The following is a 6,000-nucleotide window of genomic DNA, read 5'->3' as shown; positions in this document are numbered from 1 at the left end:
CGAAACAGAGAGCGAGAGCGAGACAGAGAGCCAGAGTGAGACAGAGACAGATATCAAGACAGACACAGAGAGCGAGAAAGAGACAGAGAGCGAGAGAGAGACAGGAGACAGAGAGCTCGACAAAGAGTGATAGCGAGACAGAGAAAGAGACAGAGAAAGAGATCGAGACAGAGAAAGAGAGCGAGACAGAGACAGAGAGCGAGACACAGAGCGAGAGCGAGAGCGAGACAGGGAGCGAGACAGAGAGCGAGACAGAGAGCGAGATAGAGAGCGAGATAGAGAGCGTGACAGAGAGCGAGACAGAGAAAGAGAGCGAGACAGAGACTGAGAGCGAGACAGAGAGCGAGACAGAGAAAGAGAGCGAGAGCGAGACAGAGACAGAGAGCGAAACAGAGAGCGAGACAGAGATGGAGAGCGAGACAGAGAGCAAGACAGGAGACAGAGAGCGAGACAGAGACAGGGAGCGAGACAGAGAGCGAGACAGAGAAAGAGAGCGAGACAGAGACAGAGAGCGAGACAGATTTAGAACGAGACAGAGAGCAAGACAGGAGACAGAGAGAAAGACAGAGAGCGAGACAGAGAGCAAGACAGGAGACAGAGAGAAAGACAGAGAGCGAGACAGAGAGCTAGACAGAGAGCGAGAGCGAGACAGAGAGTGAGACAGAGACAGAGAGCGAGACAGGGAGCGAGAGCGAGACAGAGAGCGAGAGCAAGACAGAGAGCGAGAGCGAGACAGAGACAGATAGCAAGACAGAGACAGAGAGCGAGAAAGAGAGCGAGACAGAAACAGGAGACAGAGAGCTCGACAAAGAGCGATAGCGAGACAGAGAAAGAGACAGAGAAAGAGATCGAGACAGTGAAAGAGAGCGAGACAGAGACAGAGAGCGAGACACAGAGCGAGGCAGGGAGCGAGAGCGAGAGCGAGACCAGAGAGCGAGACAGAGAGCGAGATAGAGGGCGTGACAGAGAGCGAGACAGAGAAAGAGAGCGAGACAGAGACTGAGAGCGAGACAGATTTAGAACGAGACCGAGAGCGAGACAGAGATGGAGAGCGAGACAGAGAGCAAGACAGGAGACAGAGAGCGAGACAGAGAGCGAGACAGAGAGCTAGACAGAGAGGGGGAGCGAGACAGAAAGCGAGACAGAGAGCGAGAGCGAGACAGAGAGTGAGACAGAGACAGAGAGCGAGACAGGGAGCGTGAGCGAAACAGAGAGCGAGAGCGAGACAGAGAGCAAGAGTGAGACAGAGACAGATAGCAAGACAGAGTCAGAGAGCGAGAAAGAGACAGAGAGCGAGACAGAGACAGGAGACAGAGAGCTCGACAAAGAGCGATAGCGTGACAGAGAAAGAGACAGAGAATTTGATTGAGACAGAGAAAGAGAGCGAGACAGAGACAGAGAGTGAGACACAGAGCGAGACAGGGAGCGAGACAGAGAGCGAGACAGAGAGCGAGATAGAGAGCGAGATAGAGAGCGTGACAGAGAGCGAGACAGAGAAAGAGAGCGAGACAGAGACTGAGAGCGAGACAGAGAGCGAGACAGAGAAAGAGAGCGAGAGCGAGACAGAGACAGAGAGCGAGACAGAGAGCGAGACAGAGATGGAGAGCGAGACAGAGAGCAAGACAGGAGACAGAGAGCGAGACAGAGAGCTAGACAGAGACAGGGAGCGAGACAGAGAGCGAGACAGAGAAAGAGAGCGAGACAGAGAGCGAGACAGATTTAGAACGAGACCGAGAGCGAGACAGAGATGGAGAGCGAGACAGAGAGCAAGACAGGAGACAGAGAGCGAGACAGAGAGCGAGACAGAGAGCTAGACAGAGAGGGAGAGCGAGACAGAAAGCGAGACAGGGAGCGTGGAGCGAAACAGAGAGCGAGAGCGAGACAGAGAGCAAGAGTGAGACAGAGACAGATATCAAGACAGACACAGAGAGCGAGAAAGAGACAGAGAGCGAGAGAGAGACAGGAGACAGAGAGCTCGACAAAGAGTGATAGCGAGACAGAGAAAGAGACAGAGAAAGAGATCGAGACAGAGAAAGAGAGCGAGACAGAGACAGAGAGCGAGACACAGAGCGAGAGCGAGAGCGAGACAGGGGAGCGAGACAGAGAGCGAGACAGAGAGCGAGATAGAGAGCGAGATAGAGAGCGTGACAGAGAGCGAGACAGAGAAAGAGAGCGAGACAGAGACTGAGAGCGAGACAGAGAGCGAGACAGAGAAAGAGAGCGAGAGCGAGACAGAGACAGAGAGCGAAACAGAGAGCGAGACAGAGATGGAGAGCGAGACAGAGAGCAAGACAGGAGACAGAGAGCGAGACAGAGACAGGGAGCGAGACAGAGAGCGAGACAGAGAAAGAGAGCGAGACAGAGACAGAGAGCGAGACAGATTTAGAACGAGACAGAGAGCAAGACAGGAGACAGAGAGAAAGACAGAGAGCGAGACAGAGAGCAAGACAGGAGACAGAGAGAAAGACAGAGAGCGAGGACAGAGAGCTAGACAGAGAGCGAGAGCGAGACAGAGAGTGAGACAGAGACAGAGAGCGAGACAGGGAGCGAGAGCGAGACAGAGAGCGAGAGCAAGACAGAGAGCGAGAGCGAGACAGAGACAGATAGCAAGACAGAGACAGAGAGCGAGAAAGAGAGCGAGACAGAGACAGGAGACAGAGAGCTCGACAAAAGAGCGATAGCGAGACAGAGAAAGAGGACAGAGAAAGAGATCGAGACAGTGAAAGAGAGCGAGACAGAGACAGAGAGCGAGACACAGAGCGAGGCAGGGGAGCGAGAGCGAGAGCGAGACAGAGAGCGAGACAGAGAGCGAGATAGAGGGCGTGACAGAGAGCGAGACAGAGAAAGAGAGCGAGACAGAGACTGAGAGCGAGACAGATTTAGAACGAGACAGAGAGCGAGACAGAGAGCTAGACAGAGAGGGAGAGCGAGACAGAAAGCGAGACAGAGAGCGAGAGCGAGACAGAGAGTGAGACAGAGACAGAGAGCGAGACAGGGGAGCGTGAGCGAAACAGAGAGCGAGAGCGAGACAGAGAGCAAGAGTGAGACAGAGACAGATAGCAAGACAGAGTCAGAGAGCGAGAAAGAGACAGAGAGCGAGACAGAGACAGGAGACAGAGAGCTCGACAAAGAGTGATAGCGTGACAGAGAAAGAGACAGAGAAAGAGATCAAGACAGAGAAAGAGAGCGAGACAGAGACAGAGAGCGAGACACAGAGCGAGAGCGAGAGCGAGACAGGGAGCGAGACAGAGAGCGAGACAGAGAGCAAGATAGAGAGCGAGATAGAGAGCGTGACAGAGAGCGAGACAGAGAAAGAGAGCGAGACAGAGACTGAGAGCGAGACAGAGAGCGAGACAGAGAAAGAGAGCGAGAGCGAGACAGAGACAGAGAGCGAGACAGAGAGCGAGACAGAGATGAGGAGCGAGACAGAGAGCAAGACAGGAGACAGAGAGCGAGACAGAGAGCTAGACAGAGACAGGGAGCGAGACAGAGAGCGAGACAGAGAAAGAGAGCGAGACAGATTTAGAACGAGACAGAGAGCAAGACAGGAGACAGAGAGAAAGACAGAGAGCGAGACAGAGAGCAAGACAGGAGACAGAGAGAAAGACAGAGAGCGAGACAGAGAGCTAGACAGAGAGCGAGAGCGAGACAGAGAGTGAGACAGAGACAGAGAGCGAGACAGGGAGCGAGAGCGAGACAGAGAGCGAGAGCAAGACAGAGAGCGAGAGCGAGAGCGAGACAGGGAGCGAGACAGAGAGCGAGAAAGAGACAGAGAGCGAGACAGAGACAGGAGACAGAGAGCTCGACAAAGAGCGATAGCGTGACAGAGAAAGAGACAGAGAAAGAGATCGAGACAGAGAAAGAGAGCGAGACAGAGACAGAGAGCGAGACAGAGACAGAGAGCGAGACAGAGACAGAGAGCGAGACAGACAGAGAGCGAGACAGAGACAGAGAGCGAGACAGAGAAAGAGAGCGAGACAGAGAGCGAGACAGCGAGCAAGACAGAGAACGAGACAGAGACAGAGACAGAGAGCGAGACAGAGAGCGAGACAGAGAGCGAGACGTAGAGTGAGAGCGAGACAGAGACAGAGAGCGAGACAGAGACAGAGAGCGAGACAGAGAGCGAGACAGAGCAGGAAAGTGAGACAGACACAGAGAGCGAGACAGAGACAGAGAGCGAGACTAAGACAGAGAGCGAGAGAGAGACAGAGAGAGAGACAGAGAGCGAGACGAGACAGAGACAGAGAGCGAGATAGAGACAGAGAGCGAGACGAGAGCGAGACAGAGAAAGAGAGCGAGACAGAGAGCGAGACAGACAGCGACACAGAGAGCGACACAGAGAGCGAGACAGAGAGCAAGACGTAGATAGAGGCAGAGAGCGAGACAGAGACACAGAGCGAGACAGAGAAAGAGACAGGAGACAGAGAGCCCGACAAAGAGCGATAGCGAGACAGAGGAAGAGGAAGAGACAGAGACCGAGACAGAGAGCGAGACACCTACAGAGAGATGAACAGAGAGATGAGAGAGAGATGAAGAGAGAGAGATGAACCTGGAGAGTCCCCTAAGCAAGCTGGTCCTGGGGCTCTGTTCACAAACACAAACACACCCTACAGAGCCCCAGGACAACAGCACAATTAGACCCAACCAAATCATGAGAAAACAAAAAGATAATTACTTGACACATTGGAAAGAATTAACAAAAAAACAGAGTAAACTAGAATGCTATTTGGCCCCTAAACAGAGAGTACACAGCGGCAGAATACCTGACCACTGTGACTGACCCAAAAATTAAGGAAAGCTTTGACTATGTACAGACTCAGTGAGCATAGCCTTGCTATTGAGAAAGGCCGCCGTAGGCAGACATGGCTCTCAAGAGAAGACAGGCTATGTGCTCACTGCCCACAAAAATGAGGTGGAAACTGAGCTGCACTTCCTAACCTCCTGCCCAATGTATGACCATATTAGAGAGACATATTTCCCTCAGATTACACAGATCCACAAAGAATTCGAAAACAAATCAAAATTTGAAAAACTCCCATATCTACTGGGTGAAATTCCACAGTGTGCCATCACAGCAGCAAGATTTGTGACCTGTTGCCACGAGAAAAGGGCAACCAGTGAAAGAACACACACCATTGTAAATACAACCCAGATGAATGCTTATTTATTTTATCTTGTGTCCTTTAACCATTTGTACATTGTTAAAACACTGTATATAATATATAATATGACATTTTGTAATGTCTTTACTGTTTTGAAACCTCTGTATGTGTAATGTTTACTGTTAATTTTTCTGTTTTTTCACTTTCAGACAGAGAAAGAGAGCGAGACAAAGACAGAGAGCGAGACAAAGAGCGAGACAGAGACAGAGACAGAGAGCGAGACAGAGACAGAGAGCGAGACAGGGAGCGGGAGCCAGACAGGGAGCGGGAGCGAGACAGAGAGCGAGACAGAGACAGAAACAGAGAGCGAGAGTGAGACAGAGAGTAAGACAGAGAGCGAGACAGAGAGCGAGACAGAGAGCGAGACAGAGAGCGAGACGTAGACAGAGAGCGAGACAGAGACAGAGAGCGAGACAGAGACAGAGAGCGAGACAGAGAGCGAGAGCGAGACAGGGAGCGAGACAGAGACAGAGAGCGAGACAGAGAAAGAGAGCGAGACAGAGAAAGAGAGCGAGACAAAGACAGAGAGCGAGACAGAGAGCGAGACAGAGAGCGAGACAGAGAGCGAGACGTAGACAGAGAGCGAGACAGAGACAGAGAGCGAGACAGAGACAGAGAGCGAGACAGAGACAGAGACAGAGAGCGAGACAGAGCCAGAGAGTGAGACAGACACAGAGAGCGAGACAGAGACAGAGAGCGAGACGAGACAGAGACAGAGAGCGAGATAGCGACAGAGAGCGAGACAGAGACCTAGACAGACTTAGAGCGAGACAGAGAGTGAGAAAGAGAGCGAGACAGAGACAGAGAGCGAGACAGAGACAGAGAGCGAGACAGAGAC

This window comes from Anabrus simplex, unplaced genomic scaffold, assembly GCF_040414725.1.
Source record: "Anabrus simplex isolate iqAnaSimp1 unplaced genomic scaffold, ASM4041472v1 ctg00000763.1, whole genome shotgun sequence".
Lineage (NCBI taxonomy): Eukaryota > Metazoa > Arthropoda > Insecta > Orthoptera > Tettigoniidae > Anabrus > Anabrus simplex.
This window is presented reverse-complemented; position numbering follows the sequence as displayed.